Genomic DNA, 20,104 nt, shown 5'->3' on the forward strand with positions numbered 1-20,104 from the left:
ACCTCTTTCTGGATGCCCCCTCTTTACCAACAAGAGGGACAGGACCAGCTCTCCTCAGCTTCCATTTTCCCCTTCCTTTCCTCTCTCCCTTGAAAACTTTCTGCACCTGAGACAGTGGGAGGGAGGGAGATAGAGCAAGAAACAGCACCCCAAATCCTGTCCCATAAGAAGCAGCACAGGCTTCTGTCCGTTTGCTCCTCTCCTCTCCCTCCAGGTGATTTGCATGGGAGGGAGGAGCTGCTTGCTCCCTCTCTTCCTCTCTCTCTCCCCCCCTCTCTCTCCCCCTCCCCCTCCCCCTCTCTCTCTCTTCCTCTCTCTCTCTCTCCCCCCCTCTCTCCTCTCTCTCCCCCCCTCTCCTCTCTCTCTCTCTCTCTCTCTCTCTCTCTCTTTCTCCCTCTCTCCCTCTCTCTTTTAGAAGCTTTACACCTGCCAGCCAGTCTACAGTATGTGATGATATCACAATGTGTCTCTTACATCACAGACAGGCTGACATCATCACACAGGCTGACTGGCCATCAAGAGACAGAAATGCAGATAGAGACACACTGACAAACACATACACTGTAGGCACAGGCGCCATGCGGCTTCTGCACCATAAAAGTCCATTTGAATCAAAAATAATGTAGTCTTTTAAGTGAGGCTCTATTGATATCTTGGGGGTCTAAGTGTCAAGACAATCTTGACGTAAAACGGAGGCATCATTTTCAATCATTCAATAATGATGTGGTTTTGGATGACAGTATCCTACATCCTGTATGATATAATAATAATAAGAGACATCATGGAAAAATAATAGGAGACATAATGGAAATATTATCCAGTTTGTCACCATAATTGGAATATACATAATGCAAGAAGGTTTTATGTGTGTCGTCTTCTTCTCTTGAGTCTATGAGCTGAGGTGGGTGTCTCTTGGAGCTCTGGTGGAGGAAATATTCACCTGCCTTGGTGTCTCAGAGCTTTGAGGGGGTAAAAAGCCTAGCACTAGTTTAGTTATTGTAATGTATTTGCTACAATCAATAACACAAACAAGCTTCAGTACAGTAAAGTCATCATTTAAATCAGTGATCTAATTTTTATTTCTAAGTAGAATATCTGAAACAACTTCCCTTACTGACTAAACACAAAAAAAGTTAAAGATCCCGCTACCTCTTACATGCTAAGCGAGCGCTCTACCATTTGAGCTAATCCCCCACTTTTGGAGGTGGGTGGCTGTCAGTGCCGGTTGCTTTACAGTACTTTCTGCAGGGCAAATGTGGCTGTGAACGTGCACTGTTTAATGCTAGTTATCAGAAATAGCTCTGAGTCCAGGGGCTGTGGAAGATTGGGTGAGAATGATCGTGGAATCATCAGACCCCAGTAAATAAACCCATAGTCACCACACCACAGAGCACTACACTACACATCCTCCCTGATTGTCTAGTGGTTAGGATTCGGCGCTCTCACCGCCGCGGCCCGGGTTCGATCCCCGGTCAGGGAAAGCTTTGTTTTGAAAACCGTAATGATTCTTTTTCTTTTCATGTCTTAAGTTGAACAGAATTTCCTTTTTTTTTTACATTTGCATAAACAGAGCTCTTGCTAATTCAATTAATAAAACTGAAAGGATCATGGAAGTGACGTTAAGAATTGTATTAAGTGAGCATGTCAATTGAAATATTCCAAGAAGAGAATACGCTAGTCGGGGAAAGACAATCTTGGCACAAAACCGAGGCATATTTTTCAATCATTCAATCCATAGGTGGTTTTGGATGACAGTATTCTATGAGATATCCTGGGAAAATAATAGGAGACATAATGGAAATACATTATCGTCCAATTTGTGGCCATAATGGGAATATACTTAGTGCTTCCTTCACAGGAAATAATACATGTGACATAACGGGAATGTAATAAGTATGTGGGTTTGGCTGGGATTATCCTACATCCAGCAGGGATATAATAACTGGGAAAACGCTATATTTGATACCGCCACGTTGTGGGATGAGCGAGTAAACATTGCATGTCATTTCCCAGAATCCCTTGCTGCAGTGGGAGCACTGTATGCTACTGTAGGTGATAATGGTTGAAATATATATATATATATATATATATATATATATATATATATACACATCAACCAGTTCAATAATTTAAAGGGGGGGAATTAAAATGGCTGAAGTGGAAAATGACAAGTATTTACCGATCCAAAAAAACGACTCCTGAGCATGTATGTACTGCTTACATGGATGTACCCATTAGCATGTACAGTGTTGTTTGTTATTGCGGTTACCAATTTATTTCCATTTTAAATATTTAATTTCTCTGAAATGGTGCAAGCAAATTGCATGAAAAGTTGCAAAAGAATACATGAATGTTTTGTATCCAGTCAGGGGATGAGATGAGATGGGGTCATGTTCATATTTGAACTGTACATTACTAAAAGAAGGCTTTTTTTCTATGCAGATACAGTATAGTGTTTCAAACACATGCTATACACACGCACACACGCACACACACACACACACACACACACACAGCACTATCTGCAATGTAAAGATGTGGGTGAACAGAGCAAAAAAGATGGTACTAGAAACGCTTATTACAGTAACACCAAAGGGATGTGCCTAATGCTAAAGTTTGAACAGCAGCAGCCGCAGTACCCCTGATATCTATGGATGGGACAGATACCCCCTGCAGACACAGACACCCGCGCGCGCGCACACACACGCACACGCACGCACACAGGGAGGGGTCTGTAGTGTGACAGAGCATGCTAGCTTCGCCACCAGGCACTCCTTCTTGAATTAAAATAAAACTATCTCCTTACCTCTTTCTGGATGCCCCCTCTTTACCAACAAGAGGGACAGGACCAGCTCTCCTCAGCTTCCATTTTCCCCTTCCTTTCCTCTCTCCCTTGAAAACTTTCTGCACCTGAGACAGTGGGAGGGAGGGAGATAGAGCAAGAAACAGCACCCCAAATCCTGTCCCATAAGAAGCAGCACAGGCTTCTGTCCGTTTGCTCCTCTCCTCTCCCTCCAGGTGATTTGCATGGGAGGGAGGAGCTGCTTGCTCCCTCTCTTCCTCTCTCTCTCCCCCCCTCTCTCTCCCCCTCCCCCTCTCTCTCTCTTCCTCTCTCTCTCTCTCCCCCCCTCTCTCCTCTCTCTCCCCCCCTCTCCTCTCTCTCTCTCTCTCTCTCTCTCTTTCTCCCTCTCTCCCTCTCTCTTTTAGAAGCTTTACACCTGCCAGCCAGTCTACAGTATGTGATGATATCACAATGTGTCTCTTACATCACAGACAGGCTGACATCATCACACAGGCTGACTGGCCATCAAGAGACAGAAATGCAGATAGAGACACACTGACAAACACATACACTGTAGGCACAGGCGCCATGCGGCTTCTGCACCATAAAAGTCCATTTGAATCAAAAATAATGTAGTCTTTTAAGTGAGGCTCTATTGATATCTTGGGGGTCTAAGTGTCAAGACAATCTTGACGTAAAACGGAGGCATCATTTTCAATCATTCAATAATGATGTGGTTTTGGATGACAGTATCCTACATCCTGTATGATATAATAATAATAAGAGACATCATGGAAAAATAATAGGAGACATAATGGAAATATTATCCAGTTTGTCACCATAATTGGAATATACATAATGCAAGAAGGTTTTATGTGTGTCGTCTTCTTCTCTTGAGTCTATGAGCTGAGGTGGGTGTCTCTTGGAGCTCTGGTGGAGGAAATATTCACCTGCCTTGGTGTCTCAGAGCTTTGAGGGGGTAAAAAGCCTAGCACTAGTTTAGTTATTGTAATGTATTTGCTACAATCAATAACACAAACAAGCTTCAGTACAGTAAAGTCGTCATTTAAATCAGTGATCTAATTTTTATTTCTAAGTAGAATATCTGAAACAACTTCCCTTACTGACTAAACACAAAAAAAGTTAAAGATCCCGCTACCTCTTACATGCTAAGCGAGCGCTCTACCATTTGAGCTAATCCCCCACTTTTGGAGGTGGGTGGCTGTCAGTGCCGGTTGCTTTACAGTACTTTCTGCAGGGCAAATGTGGCTGTGAACGTGCACTGTTTAATGCTAGTTATCAGAAATAGCTCTGAGTCCAGGGGCTGTGGAAGATTGGGTGAGAATGATCGTGGAATCATCAGACCCCAGTAAATAAACCCATAGTCACCACACCACAGAGCACTACACTACACATCCTCCCTGATTGTCTAGTGGTTAGGATTCGGCGCTCTCACCGCCGCGGCCCGGGTTCGATCCCCGGTCAGGGAAAGCTTTGTTTTGAAAACCGTAATGATTCTTTTTCTTTTCATGTCTTAAGTTGAACAGAATTTCCTTTTTTTTTTACATTTGCATAAACAGAGCTCTTGCTAATTCAATTAATAAAACTGAAAGGATCATGGAAGTGACGTTAAGAATTGTATTAAGTGAGCATGTCAATTGAAATATTCCAAGAAGAGAATACGCTAGTCGGGGAAAGACAATCTTGGCACAAAACCGAGGCATATTTTTCAATCATTCAATCCATAGGTGGTTTTGGATGACAGTATTCTATGAGATATCCTGGGAAAATAATAGGAGACATAATGGAAATACATTATCGTCCAATTTGTGGCCATAATGGGAATATACTTAGTGCTTCCTTCACAGGAAATAATACATGTGACATAACGGGAATGTAATAAGTATGTGGGTTTGGCTGGGATTATCCTACATCCAGCAGGGATATAATAACTGGGAAAACGCTATATTTGATACCGCCACGTTGTGGGATGAGCGAGTAAACATTGCATGTCATTTCCCAGAATCCCTTGCTGCAGTGGGAGCACTGTATGCTACTGTAGGTGATAATGGTTGAAATATATATATATATATATATATATATATATATATATATATATATATACACATCAACCAGTTCAATAATTTAAAGGGGGGGAATTAAAATGGCTGAAGTGGAAAATGACAAGTATTTACCGATCCAAAAAAACGACTCCTGAGCATGTATGTACTGCTTACATGGATGTACCCATTAGCATGTACAGTGTTGTTTGTTATTGCGGTTACCAATTTATTTCCATTTTAAATATTTAATTTCTCTGAAATGGTGCAAGCAAATTGCATGAAAAGTTGCAAAAGAATACATGAATGTTTTGTATCCAGTCAGGGGATGAGATGAGATGGGGTCATGTTCATATTTGAACTGTACATTACTAAAAGAAGGCTTTTTTTCTATGCAGATACAGTATAGTGTTTCAAACACATGCTATACACACGCACACACGCACACACACACACACACACACACACACAGCACTATCTGCAATGTAAAGATGTGGGTGAACAGAGCAAAAAAGATGGTACTAGAAACGCTTATTACAGTAACACCAAAGGGATGTGCCTAATGCTAAAGTTTGAACAGCAGCAGCCGCAGTACCCCTGATATCTATGGATGGGACAGATACCCCCTGCAGACACAGACACCCGCGCGCGCGCACACACACGCACACGCACGCACACAGGGAGGGGTCTGTAGTGTGACAGAGCACGCTAGCTTCGCCACCAGGCACTCCTTCTTGAATTAAAATAAAACTATCTCCTTACCTCTTTCTGGATGCCCCCTCTTTACCAACAAGAGGGACAGGACCAGCTCTCCTCAGCTTCCATTTTCCCCTTCCTTTCCTCTCTCCCTTGAAAACTTTCTGCACCTGAGACAGTGGGAGGGAGGGAGATAGAGCAAGAAACAGCACCCCAAATCCTGTCCCATTAGAAGCAGCACAGGCTTCTGTCCGTTTGCTCCTCTCCTCTCCCTCCAGGTGATTTGCATGGGAGGGAGGAGCTGCTTGCTCCCTCTCTTCCTCTCTCTCTCCCCCCCTCTCTCTCCCCCTCCCCCTCTCTCTCTCTTCCTTTCTCTCTCTCCCCCCCTCTCTCCTCTCTCTCCCCCCCTCTCTCCTCTCTCTCTCTCTCTCTCTCTCTCTCTTTCTCCCTCTCTCCCTCTCTCTTTTAGAAGCTTTACACCTGCCAGCCAGTCTACAGTATGTGATGATATCACAATGTGTCTCTTACATCACAGACAGGCTGACATCATCACACAGGCTGACTGGCCATCAAGAGACAGAAATGCAGATAGAGACACACTGACAAATACATACACTGTAGGCACAGGCGCCATGCGGCTTCTGCACCATAAAAGTCCATTTGAATCAAAAATAATGTAGTCTTTTAAGTGAGGCTCTATTGATATCTTGGGGGTCTAAGTGTCAAGACAATCTTGACGTAAAACGGAGGCATCATTTTCAATCATTCAATAATGATGTGGTTTTGGATGACAGTATCCTACATCCTGTATGATATAATAATAATAAGAGACATCATGGAAAAATAATAGGAGACATAATGGAAATATTATCCAGTTTGTCACCATAATTGGAATATACATAATGCAAGAAGGTTTTATGTGTGTCGTCTTCTTCTCTTGAGTCTATGAGCTGAGGTGGGTGTCTCTTGGAGCTCTGGTGGAGGAAATATTCACCTGCCTTGGTGTCTCAGAGCTTTGAGGGGGTAAAAAGCCTAGCACTAGTTTAGTTATTGTAATGTATTTGCTACAATCAATAACACAAACAAGCTTCAGTACAGTAAAGTCATCATTTAAATCAGTGATCTAATTTTTATTTCTAAGTAGAATATCTGAAACAACTTCCCTTACTGACTAAACACAAAAAAAGTTAAAGATCCCGCTACCTCTTACATGCTAAGCGAGCGCTCTACCATTTGAGCTAATCCCCCACTTTTGGAGGTGGGTGGCTGTCAGTGCCGGTTGCTTTACAGTACTTTCTGCAGGGCAAATGTGGCTGTGAACGTGCACTGTTTAATGCTAGTTATCAGAAATAGCTCTGAGTCCAGGGGCTGTGGAAGATTGGGTGAGAATGATCGTGGAATCATCAGACCTCAGTAAATAAACCCATAGTCACCACACCACAGAGCACTACACTACACATCCTCCCTGATTGTCTAGTGGTTAGGATTCGGCGCTCTCACCGCCGCGGCCCGGGTTCGATCCCCGGTCAGGGAAAGCTTTGTTTTGAAAACCGTAATGATTCTTTTTCTTTTCATGTCTTAAGTTGAACAGAATTTCCTTTTTTTTTTACATTTGCATAAACAGAGCTCTTGCTAATTCAATTAATAAAACTGAAAGGATCATGGAAGTGACGTTAAGAATTGTATTAAGTGAGCATGTCAATTGAAATATTCCAAGAAGAGAATGCGCTAGTCGGGGAAAGACAATCTTGGCACAAAACCGAGGCATATTTTTCAATCATTCAATCCATAGGTGGTTTTGGATGACAGTATTCTATGAGATATCCTGGGAAAATAATAGGAGACATAATGGAAATACATTATCGTCCAATTTGTGACCATAATGGGAATATACTTAGTGCTTCCTTCACAGGAAATAATACATGTGACATAACGGGAATGTAATAAGTATGTGGGTTTGGCTGGGATTATCCTACATCCAGCAGGGATATAATAACTGGGAAAACGCTATATTTGATACCGCCACGTTGTGGGATGAGCGAGTAAACATTGCATGTCATTTCCCAGAATCCCTTGCTGCAGTGGGAGCACTGTATGCTACTGTAGGTGATAATGGTTGAAATATATATATATATATATATATATATATATACACATCAACCAGTTCAATAATTTAAAGGGGGGGAATTAAAATGGCTGAAGTGGAAAATGACAAGTATTTACCGATCCAAAAAAACGACTCCTGAGCATGTATGTACTGCTTACATGGATGTACCCATTAGCATGTACAGTGTTGTTTGTTATTGCGGTTACCAATTTATTTCCATTTTAAATATTTAATTTCTCTGAAATGGTGCAAGCAAATTGCATGAAAAGTTGCAAAAGAATACATGAATGTTTTGTATCCAGTCAGGGGATGAGATGAGATGGGGTCATGTTCATATTTGAACTGTACATTACTAAAAGAAGGCTTTTTTTCTATGCAGATACAGTATAGTGTTTCAAACACATGCTATACACACGCACACACGCACACACACACACACACACACACACACACACAGCACTATCTGCAATGTAAAGATGTGGGTGAACAGAGCAAAAAAGATGGTACTAGAAACGCTTATTACAGTAACACCAAAGGGATGTGCCTAATGCTAAAGTTTGAACAGCAGCAGCCGCAGTACCCCTGATATCTATGGATGGGACAGATACCCCCTGCAGACACAGACACCCGCGCGCGCGCACACACACGCACACGCACGCACACAGGGAGGGGTCTGTAGTGTGACAGAGCATGCTAGCTTCGCCACCAGGCACTCCTTCTTGAATTAAAATAAAACTATCTCCTTACCTCTTTCTGGATGCCCCCTCTTTACCAACAAGAGGGACAGGACCAGCTCTCCTCAGCTTCCATTTTCCCCTTCCTTTCCTCTCTCCCTTGAAAACTTTCTGCACCTGAGACAGTGGGAGGGAGGGAGATAGAGCAAGAAACAGCACCCCAAATCCTGTCCCATAAGAAGCAGCACAGGCTTCTGTCCGTTTGCTCCTCTCCTCTCCCTCCAGGTGATTTGCATGGGAGGGAGGAGCTGCTTGCTCCCTCTCTTCCTCTCTCTCTCCCCCCCCTCTCTCTCCCCCTCCCCCTCCCCCTCTCTCTCTCTTCCTCTCTCTCTCTCTCCCCCCCTCTCTCCTCTCTCTCCCCCCCTCTCTCCTCTCTCTCTCTCTCTCTCTTTCTCCCTCTCTCCCTCTCTCTTTTAGAAGCTTTACACCTGCCAGCCAGTCTACAGTATGTGATGATATCACAATGTGTCTCTTACATCACAGACAGGCTGACATCATCACACAGGCTGACTGGCCATCAAGAGACAGAAATGCAGATAGAGACACACTGACAAATACATACACTGTAGGCACAGGCGCCATGCGGCTTCTGCACCATAAAAGTCCATTTGAATCAAAAATAATGTAGTCTTTTAAGTGAGGCTCTATTGAAATCTTGGGGGTCTAAGTGTCAAGACAATCTTGACGTAAAACGGAGGCATCATTTTCAATCATTCAATAATGATGTGGTTTTGGATGACAGTATCCTACATCCTGTATGATATAATAATAATAAGAGACATCATGGAAAAATAATAGGAGACATAATGGAAATATCATCCAGTTTGTCACCATAATTGGAATATACATAATGCAAGAAGGTTTTATGTGTGTCGTCTTCTTCTCTTGAGTCTATGAGCTGAGGTGGGTGTCTCTTGGAGCTCTGGTGGAGGAAATATTCACCTGCCTTGGTGTCTCAGAGCTTTGAGGGGGTAAAAAGCCTAGCACTAGTTTAGTTATTGTAATGTATTTGCTACAATCAATAACACAAACAAGCTTCAGTACAGTAAAGTCATCATTTAAATCAGTGATCTAATTTTTATTTCTAAGTAGAATATCTGAAACAACTTCCCTTACTGACTAAACACAAAAAAAGTTAAAGATCCCGCTACCTCTTACATGCTAAGCGAGCGCTCTACCATTTGAGCTAATCCCCCACTTTTGGAGGTGGGTGGCTGTCAGTGCCGGTTGCTTTACAGTACTTTCTGCAGGGCAAATGTGGCTGTGAACGTGCACTGTTTAATGCTAGTTATCAGAAATAGCTCTGAGTCCAGGGGCTGTGGAAGATTGGGTGAGAATGATCGTAGAATCATCAGACCCCAGTAAATAAACCCATAGTCACCACACCACAGAGCACTACACTACACATCCTCCCTGATTGTCTAGTGGTTAGGATTCGGCGCTCTCACCGCCGCGGCCCGGGTTCGATCCCCGGTCAGGGAAAGCTTTGTTTTGAAAACCGTAATGATTCTTTTTCTTTTCATGTCTTAAGTTGAACAGAATTTCCTTTTTTTTTTACATTTGCATAAACAGAGCTCTTGCTAATTCAATTAATAAAACTGAAAGGATCATGGAAGTGACGTTAAGAATTGTATTAAGTGAGCATGTCAATTGAAATATTCCAAGAAGAGAATACGCTAGTCGGGGAAAGACAATCTTGGCACAAAACCGAGGCATATTTTTCAATCATTCAATCCATAGGTGGTTTTGGATGACAGTATTCTATGAGATATCCTGGGAAAATAATAGGAGACATAATGGAAATACATTATCGTCCAATTTGTGACCATAATGGGAATATACTTAGTGCTTCCTTCACAGGAAATAATACATGTGACATAACGGGAATGTAATAAGTATGTGGGTTTGGCTGGGATTATCCTACATCCAGCAGGGATATAATAACTGGGAAAACGCTATATTTGATACCGCCACGTTGTGGGATGAGCGAGTAAACATTGCATGTCATTTCCCAGAATCCCTTGCTGCAGTGGGAGCACTGTATGCTACTGTAGGTGATAATGGTTGAAATATATATATATATATATATATATATATATATATATATATATATATATATATATATATATATATATACACATCAACCAGTTCAATAATTTAAAGGGGGGGAATTAAAATGGCTGAAGTGGAAAATGACAAGTATTTACCGATCCAAAAAAACGACTCCTGAGCATGTATGTACTGCTTACATGGATGTACCCATTAGCATGTACAGTGTTGTTTGTTATTGCGGTTACCAATTTATTTCCATTTTAAATATTTAATTTCTCTGAAATGGTGCAAGCAAATTGCATGAAAAGTTGCAAAAGAATACATGAATGTTTTGTATCCAGTCAGGGGATGAGATGAGATGGGGTCATGTTCATATTTGAACTGTACATTACTAAAAGAAGGCTTTTTTTCTATGCAGATACAGTATAGTGTTTCAAACACATGCTATACACACGCACACACGCACACACACACACACACACACACACACACACACACACACACAGCACTATCTGCAATGTAAAGATGTGGGTGAACAGAGCAAAAAAGATGGTACTAGAAACGCTTATTACAGTAACACCAAAGGGATGTGCCTAATGCTAAAGTTTGAACAGCAGCAGCCGCAGTACCCCTGATATCTATGGATGGGACAGATACCCCCTGCAGACACAGACACCCGCGCGCGCGCACACACACGCACACGCACGCACACAGGGAGGGGTCTGTAGTGTGACAGAGCATGCTAGCTTCGCCACCAGGCACTCCTTCTTGAATTAAAATAAAACTATCTCCTTACCTCTTTCTGGATGCCCCCTCTTTACCAACAAGAGGGACAGGACCAGCTCTCCTCAGCTTCCATTTTCCCCTTCCTTTCCTCTCTCCCTTGAAAACTTTCTGCACCTGAGACAGTGGGAGGGAGGGAGATAGAGCAAGAAACAGCACCCCAAATCCTGTCCCATAAGAAGCAGCACAGGCTTCTGTCCGTTTGCTCCTCTCCTCTCCCTCCAGGTGATTTGCATGGGAGGGAGGAGCTGCTTGCTCCCTCTCTTCCTCTCTCTCTCCCCCTCCCCCTCCCCCTCTCTCTCTCTTCCTCTCTCTCTCTCTCCCCCCCTCTCTCCTCTCTCTCCCCCCCTCTCTCCTCTCTCTCTCTCTCTCTCTTTCTCCCTCTCTCCCTCTCTCTTTTAGAAGCTTTACACCTGCCAGCCAGTCTACAGTATGTGATGATATCACAATGTGTCTCTTACATCACAGACAGGCTGACATCATCACACAGGCTGACTGGCCATCAAGAGACAGAAATGCAGATAGAGACACACTGACAAATACATACACTGTAGGCACAGGCGCCATGCGGCTTCTGCACCATAAAAGTCCATTTGAATCAAAAATAATGTAGTCTTTTAAGTGAGGCTCTATTGAAATCTTGGGGGTCTAAGTGTCAAGACAATCTTGACGTAAAACGGAGGCATCATTTTCAATCATTCAATAATGATGTGGTTTTGGATGACAGTATCCTACATCCTGTATGATATAATAATAATAAGAGACATCATGGAAAAATAATAGGAGACATAATGGAAATATCATCCAGTTTGTCACCATAATTGGAATATACATAATGCAAGAAGGTTTTATGTGTGTCGTCTTCTTCTCTTGAGTCTATGAGCTGAGGTGGGTGTCTCTTGGAGCTCTGGTGGAGGAAATATTCACCTGCCTTGGTGTATCAGAGCTTTGAGGGGGTAAAAAGCCTAGCACTAGTTTAGTTATTGTAATGTATTTGCTACAATCAATAACACAAACAAGCTTCAGTACAGTAAAGTCATCATTTAAATCAGTGATCTAATTTTTATTTCTAAGTAGAATATCTGAAACAACTTCCCTTACTGACTAAACACAAAAAAAGTTAAAGATCCCGCTACCTCTTACATGCTAAGCGAGCGCTCTACCATTTGAGCTAATCCCCCACTTTTGGAGGTGGGTGGCTGTCAGTGCCGGTTGCTTTACAGTACTTTCTGCAGGGCAAATGTGGCTGTGAACGTGCACTGTTTAATGCTAGTTATCAGAAATAGCTCTGAGTCCAGGGGCTGTGGAAGATTGGGTGAGAATGATCGTAGAATCATCAGACCCCAGTAAATAAACCCATAGTCACCACACCACAGAGCACTACACTACACATCCTCCCTGATTGTCTAGTGGTTAGGATTCGGCGCTCTCACCGCCGCGGCCCGGGTTCGATCCCCGGTCAGGGAAAGCTTTGTTTTGAAAACCGTAATGATTCTTTTTCTTTTCATGTCTTAAGTTGAACAGAATTTCCTTTTTTTTTTACATTTGCATAAACAGAGCTCTTGCTAATTCAATTAATAAAACTGAAAGGATCATGGAAGTGACGTTAAGAATTGTATTAAGTGAGCATGTCAATTGAAATATTCCAAGAAGAGAATACGCTAGTCGGGGAAAGACAATCTTGGCACAAAACCGAGGCATATTTTTCAATCATTCAATCCATAGGTGGTTTTGGATGACAGTATTCTATGAGATATCCTGGGAAAATAATAGGAGACATAATGGAAATACATTATCGTCCAATTTGTGACCATAATGGGAATATACTTAGTGCTTCCTTCACAGGAAATAATACATGTGACATAACGGGAATGTAATAAGTATGTGGGTTTGGCTCGGATTATCCTACATCCAGCAGGGATATAATAACTGGGAAAACGCTATATTTGATACCGCCACGTTGTGGGATGAGCGAGTAAACATTGCATGTCATTTCCCAGAATCCCTTGCTGCAGTGGGAGCACTGTATGCTACTGTAGGTGATAATGGTTGAAATATATATATATATATATATATATATATATATATATATATATATATATATATACACATCAACCAGTTCAATAATTTAAAGGGGGGGAATTAAAATGGCTGAAGTGGAAAATGACAAGTATTTACCGATCCAAAAAAACGACTCCTGAGCATGTATGTACTGCTTACATGGATGTACCCATTAGCATGTACAGTGTTGTTTGTTATTGCGGTTACCAATTTATTTCCATATTAAATATTTAATTTCTCTGAAATGGTGCAAGCAAATTGCATGAAAAGTTGCAAAAGAATACATGAATGTTTTGTATCCAGTCAGGGGATGAGATGAGATGGGGTCATGTTCATATTTGAACTGTACATTACTAAAAGAAGGCTTTTTTTCTATGCAGATACAGTATAGTGTTTCAAACACATGCTATACACACGCACACACGCACACACACACACACACACACACACACACACACACACAGCACTATCTGCAATGTAAAGATGTGGGTGAACAGAGCAAAAAAGATGGTACTAGAAACGCTTATTACAGTAACACCAAAGGGATGTGCCTAATGCTAAAGTTTGAACAGCAGCAGCCGCAGTACCCCTGATATCTATGGATGGGACAGATACCCCCTGCAGACACAGACACCCGCGCGCGCGCACACACACGCACACGCACGCACACAGGGAGGGGTCTGTAGTGTGACAGAGCATGCTAGCTTCGCCACCAGGCACTCCTTCTTGAATTAAAATAAAACTATCTCCTTACCTCTTTCTGGATGCCCCCTCTTTACCAACAAGAGGGACAGGACCAGCTCTCCTCAGCTTCCATTTTCCCCTTCCTTTCCTCTCTCCCTTGAAAACTTTCTGCACCTGAGACAGTGGGAGGGAGGGAGATAGAGCAAGAAACAGCACCCCAAATCCTGTCCCATAAGAAGCAGCACAGGCTTCTGTCCGTTTGCTCCTCTCCTCTCCCTCCAGGTGATTTGCATGGGAGGGAGGAGCTGCTTGCTCCCTCTCTTCCTCTCTCTCTCCCCCCCTCTCTCTCCCCCTCCCCCTCCCCCTCTCTCTCTCTTCCTCTCTCTCTCTCTCCCCCCCTCTCTCCTCTCTCTCCCCCCCCTCTCTCCTCTCTCTCTCTCTCTCTCTCTTTCTCCCTCTCTCCCTCTCTCTTTTAGAAGCTTTACACCTGCCAGCCAGTCTACAGTATGTGATGATATCACAATGTGTCTCTTACATCACAGACAGGCTGACATCATCACACAGGCTGACTGGCCATCAAGAGACAGAAATGCAGATAGAGACACACTGACAAACACATACACTGTAGGCACAGGCGCCATGCGGCTTCTGCACCATAAAAGTCCATTTGAATCAAAAATAATGTAGTCTTTTAAGTGAGGCTCTATTGAAATCTTGGGGGTCTAAGTGTCAAGACAATCTTGACGTAAAACGGAGGCATCATTTTCAATCATTCAATAATGATGTGGTTTTGGATGACAGTATCCTACATCCTGTATGATATAATAATAATAAGAGACATCATGGAAAAATAATAGGAGACATAATGGAAATATCATCCAGTTTGTCACCATAATTGGAATATACATAATGCAAGAAGGTTTTATGTGTGTCGTCTTCTTCTCTTGAGTCTATGAGCTGAGGTGGGTGTCTCTTGGAGCTCTGGTGGAGGAAATATTCACCTGCCTTGGTGTCTCAGAGCTTTGAGGGGGTAAAAAGCCTAGCACTAGTTTAGTTATTGTAATGTATTTGCTACAATCAATAACACAAACAAGCTTCAGTACAGTAAAGTCATCATTTAAATCAGTGATCTAATTTTTATTTCTAAGTAGAATATCTGAAACAACTTCCCTTACTGACTAAACACAAAAAAAGTTAAAGATCCCGCTACCTCTTACATGCTAAGCGAGCGCTCTACCATTTGAGCTACAGTAATCCCCCACTTTTGGAGGTGGGTGGCTGTCAGTGCCGGTTGCTTTACAGTACTTTCTGCAGGGCAAATGTGGCTGTGAACGTGCACTGTTTAATGCTAGTTATCAGAAATAGCTCTGAGTCCAGGGGCTGTGGAAGATTGGGTGAGAATGATCGTAGAATCATCAGACCCCAGTAAATAAACCCATAGTCACCACACCACAGAGCACTACACTACACATCCTCCCTGATTGTCTAGTGGTTAGGATTCGGCGCTCTCACCGCCGCGGCCCGGGTTCGATCCCCGGTCAGGGAAAGCTTTGTTTTGAAAACCGTAATGATTCTTTTTCTTTTCATGTCTTAAGTTGAACAGAATTTCCTTTTTTTTTTACATTTGCATAAACAGAGCTCTTGCTAATTCAATTAATAAAACTGAAAGGATCATGGAAGTGACGTTAAGAATTGTATTAAGTGAGCATGTCAATTGAAATATTCCAAGAAGAGAATACGCTAGTCGCGGAAAGACAATCTTGGCACAAAACCGAAGCATATTTTTCAATCATTCAATCCATAGGTGGTTTTGGATGACAGTATTCTATGAGATATCATGGGAAAATAATAGGAGACATAATGGAAATACATTATCGTCCAATTTGTTACCATAATGGGAATATACTTAGTGCTTCCTTCACAGGAAATAATACATGTGACATAACGGGAATGTAATAAGTATGTGGGTTTGGCTGGGATTATCCTACATCCAGCAGGGATATAATAACTGGGAAAACGCTATATTTGATACCGCCACGTTGTGGGATGAGCGAGTAAACATTGCATGTCATTTCCCAGAATCCCTTGCTGCAGTGGGAGCACTGTATGCTACTGTAGGTGATAATGGTTGAAATATATATATATACACATCAACCAGTTCAATAATTTAAAGGGGGGGAATTAAAATGGCTGAAGTGGAAAATGACAAGTATTTACCGATCCAAAAAAACGACTCCTGAGCATGTATGTACTGCTTACATGGATGTACCCATTAGCATGTACAGTGTTGTTTGTTATTGCGGTTACCAATTTATTTCCATTTTAAATATTTAATTTCTCTGAAATGGTGCAAGCAAATTGCATGAAAAGTTGCAAAAGAATACATGAATGTTTTGTATCCAGTCAGGGGATGAGATGAGATGGGGTCATGTTCATATTTGAACTGTACATTACTAAAAGAAGGCTTTTTTTCTATGCAGATACAGTATAGTGTTTCAAACACATGCTATACACACGCACACACGCACACACACACACACACACACACACACACACAGCACTATCTGCAATGTAAAGATGTGGGTGAACAGAGCAAAAAAGATGGTACTAGAAACGCTTATTACAGTAACACCAAAGGGATGTGCCTAATGCTAAAGTTTGAACAGCAGCAGCCGCAGTACCCCTGATATCTATGGATGGGACAGATACCCCCTGCAGACACAGACACCCGCGCGCGCGCACACACACGCACACGCACGCACACAGGGAGGGGTCTGTAGTGTGACAGAGCATGCTAGCTTCGCCACCAGGCACTCCTTCTTGAATTAAAATAAAACTATCTCCTTACCTCTTTCTGGATGCCCCCTCTTTACCAACAAGAGGGACAGGACCAGCTCTCCTCAGCTTCCATTTTCCCCTTCCTTTCCTCTCTCCCTTGAAAACTTTCTGCACCTGAGACAGTGGGAGGGAGGGAGATAGAGCAAGAAACAGCACCCCAAATCCTGTCCCATAAGAAGCAGCACAGGCTTCTGTCCGTTTGCTCCTCTCCTCTCCCTCCAGGTGATTTGCATGGGAGGGAGGAGCTGCTTGCTCCCTCTCTTCCTCTCTCTCTCCCCCCCTCTCTCTCCCCCTCCCCCTCTCTCTCTCTTCCTCTCTCTCTCTCCCCCCCTCTCTCCTCTCTCTCCCCCCCTCTCTCCTCTCTCTCTCTCTCTCTCTCTCTCTCTCTCTCTCTCTCTTTCTCCCTCTCTCCCTCTCTCTTTTAGAAGCTTTACACCTGCCAGCCAGTCTACAGTATGTGATGATATCACAATGTGTCTCTTACATCACAGACAGGCTGACATCATCACACAGGCTGACTGGCCATCAAGAGACAGAAATGCAGATAGAGACACACTGACAAATACATACACTGTAGGCACAGGCGCCATGCGGCTTCTGCACCATAAAAGTCCATTTGAATCAAAAATAATGTAGTCTTTTAAGTGAGGCTCTATTGATATCTTGGGGGTCTAAGTGTCAAGACAATCTTGACGTAAAACGGAGGCATCATTTTCAATCATTCAATAATGATGTGGTTTTGGATGACAGTATCCTACATCCTGTATGATATAATAATAATAAGAGACATCATGGAAAAATAATAGGAGACATAATGGAAATATCATCCAGTTTGTCACCATAATTGGAATATACATAATGCAAGAAGGTTTTATGTGTGTCGTCTTCTTCTCTTGAGTCTATGAGCTGAGGTGGGTGTCTCTTGGAGCTCTGGTGGAGGAAATATTCACCTGCCTTGGTGTCTCAGAGCTTTGAGGGGGTAAAAAGCCTAGCACTAGTTTAGTTATTGTAATGTATTTGCTACAATCAATAACACAAACAAGCTTCAGTACAGTAAAGTCATCATTTAAATCAGTGATCTAATTTTTATTTCTAAGTAGAATATCTGAAACAACTTCCCTTACTGACTAAACACAAAAAAAGTTAAAGATCCCGCTACCTCTTACATGCTAAGCGAGCGCTCTACCATTTGAGCTACAGTAATCCCCCACTTTTGGAGGTGGGTGGCTGTCAGTGCCGGTTGCTTTACAGTACTTTCTGCAGGGCAAATGTGGCTGTGAACGTGCACTGTTTAATGCTAGTTATCAGAAATAGCTCTGAGTCCAGGGGCTGTGGAAGATTGGGTGAGAATGATCGTAGAATCATCAGACCCCAGTAAATAAACCCATAGTCACCACACCACAGAGCACTACACTACACATCCTCCCTGATTGTCTAGTGGTTAGGATTCGGCGCTCTCACCGCCGCGGCCCGGGTTCGATCCCCGGTCAGGGAAAGCTTTGTTTTGAAAACCGTAATGATTCTTTTTCTTTTCATGTCTTAAGTTGAACAGAATTTCCTTTTTTTTTTACATTTGCATAAACAGAGCTCTTGCTAATTCAATTAATAAAACTGAAAGGATCATGGAAGTGACGTTAAGAATTGTATTAAGTGAGCATGTCAATTGAAATATTCCAAGAAGAGAATACGCTAGTCGCGGAAAGACAATCTTGGCACAAAACCGAAGCATATTTTTCAATCATTCAATCCATAGGTGGTTTTGGATGACAGTATTCTATGAGATATCATGGGAAAATAATAGGAGACATAATGGAAATACATTATCGTCCAATTTGTGACCATAATGGGAATATACTTAGTGCTTCCTTCACAGGAAATAATACATGTGACAAAATGGGAATGTAATAAGTATGTGGGTTTGGCTGGGATTATCCTACATCCAGCAGGGATATAATAACTGGGAAAACGCTATATTTGATACCGCCACGTTGTGGGATGAGCGAGTAAACATTGCATGTCATTTCCCAGAATCCCTTGCTGCAGTGGGAGCACTGTATGCTACTGTAGGTGATAATGGTTGAAATATATATATATACACATCAACCAGTTCAATAATTTAAAGGGGGGGAATTAAAATGGCTGAAGTGGAAAATGACAAGTATTTACCGATCCAAAAAAACGACTCCTGAGCATGTATGTACTGCTTACATGGATGTACCCATTAGCATGTACAGTGTTGTTTGTTATTGCGGTTACCAATTTATTTCCATTTTAAATATTTAATTTCTCTGAAATGGTGCAAGCAAATTGCATGAAAAGTTGCAAAAGAATACATGAATGTTTTGTATCCAGTCAGGGGATGAGATGAGATGGGGTCATGTTCATATTTGAACTGTACATTACTAAAAGAAGGCTTTTTTTCTATGCAGATACAGTATAGTGTTTCAAACACATGCTATACACACGCACACACGCACACACACACACACACACACACACACACACACACAGCACTATCTGCAATGTAAAGATGTGGGTGAACAGAGCAAAAAAGATGGTACTAGAAACGCTTATTACAGTAACACCAAAGGGATGTGCCTAATGCTAAAGTTTGAACAGCAGCAGCCGCAGTACCCCTGATATCTATGGATGGGACAGATACCCCCTGCAGACACAGACACCCGCGCGCGCGCACACACACGCACACGCACGCACACAGGGAGGGGTCTGTAGTGTGACAGAGCATGCTAGCTTCGCCACCAGGCACTCCTTCTTGAATTAAAATAAAACTATCTCCTTACCTCTTTCTGGATGCCCCCTCTTTACCAACAAGAGGGACAGGACCAGCTCTCCTCAGCTTCCATTTTCCCCTTCCTTTCCTCTCTCCCTTGAAAACTTTCTGCACCTGAGACAGTGGGAGGGAGGGAGATAGAGCAAGAAACAGCACCCCAAATCCTGTCCCATAAGAAGCAGCACAGGCTTCTGTCCGTTTGCTCCTCTCCTCTCCCTCCAGGTGATTTGCATGGGAGGGAGGAGCTGCTTGCTCCCTCTCTTCCTCTCTCTCTCCCCCCCTCTCTCTCCCCCTCCCCCTCCCCCTCTCTCTCTCTTCCTCTCTCTCTCTCCCCCCCTCTCTCCTCTCTCTCCCCCCCTCTCTCCTCTCTCTCTCTCTCTCTCTCTTTCTCCCTCTCTCCCTCTCTCTTTTAGAAGCTTTACACCTGCCAGCCAGTCTACAGTATGTGATGATATCACAATGTGTCTCTTACATCACAGACAGGCTGACATCATCACACAGGCTGACTGGCCATCA

General features: G+C 42.7%; 7 non-coding genes across 7 annotated transcripts; all 7 read left to right on the plus strand.

Moving 5' to 3' along the window:
* Positions 1-1,408: 1,408 nt before the first annotated feature.
* TRNAE-CUC (transfer RNA glutamic acid (anticodon CUC)) lies at positions 1,409-1,480 on the plus strand. Its single transcript has one exon. It is a non-coding gene; the product is annotated as a tRNA-Glu (tRNA).
* A 2,720-nt stretch (positions 1,481-4,200) lies between these two features.
* Positions 4,201-4,272, plus strand: TRNAE-CUC (transfer RNA glutamic acid (anticodon CUC)). Its single transcript has one exon. It is a non-coding gene; the product is annotated as a tRNA-Glu (tRNA).
* Positions 4,273-7,000: 2,728 nt separating this feature from the next.
* Positions 7,001-7,072, plus strand: TRNAE-CUC (transfer RNA glutamic acid (anticodon CUC)). Its single transcript has one exon. It is a non-coding gene; the product is annotated as a tRNA-Glu (tRNA).
* A 2,717-nt stretch (positions 7,073-9,789) lies between these two features.
* On the plus strand, positions 9,790-9,861 carry TRNAE-CUC (transfer RNA glutamic acid (anticodon CUC)). Its single transcript has one exon. It is a non-coding gene; the product is annotated as a tRNA-Glu (tRNA).
* Positions 9,862-12,609: 2,748 nt separating this feature from the next.
* TRNAE-CUC (transfer RNA glutamic acid (anticodon CUC)) lies at positions 12,610-12,681 on the plus strand. The gene has a single exon. It is a non-coding gene; the product is annotated as a tRNA-Glu (tRNA).
* Positions 12,682-15,433: 2,752 nt separating this feature from the next.
* On the plus strand, positions 15,434-15,505 carry TRNAE-CUC (transfer RNA glutamic acid (anticodon CUC)). Its single transcript has one exon. It is a non-coding gene; the product is annotated as a tRNA-Glu (tRNA).
* Positions 15,506-18,220: 2,715 nt separating this feature from the next.
* TRNAE-CUC (transfer RNA glutamic acid (anticodon CUC)) lies at positions 18,221-18,292 on the plus strand. The gene has a single exon. It is a non-coding gene; the product is annotated as a tRNA-Glu (tRNA).
* Positions 18,293-20,104: the final 1,812 nt, after the last annotated feature.

The sequence above is a fragment of the Ascaphus truei genome, unplaced genomic scaffold (genome assembly GCF_040206685.1).
Source record: "Ascaphus truei isolate aAscTru1 unplaced genomic scaffold, aAscTru1.hap1 HAP1_SCAFFOLD_637, whole genome shotgun sequence".
NCBI lineage: Eukaryota > Metazoa > Chordata > Amphibia > Anura > Ascaphidae > Ascaphus > Ascaphus truei.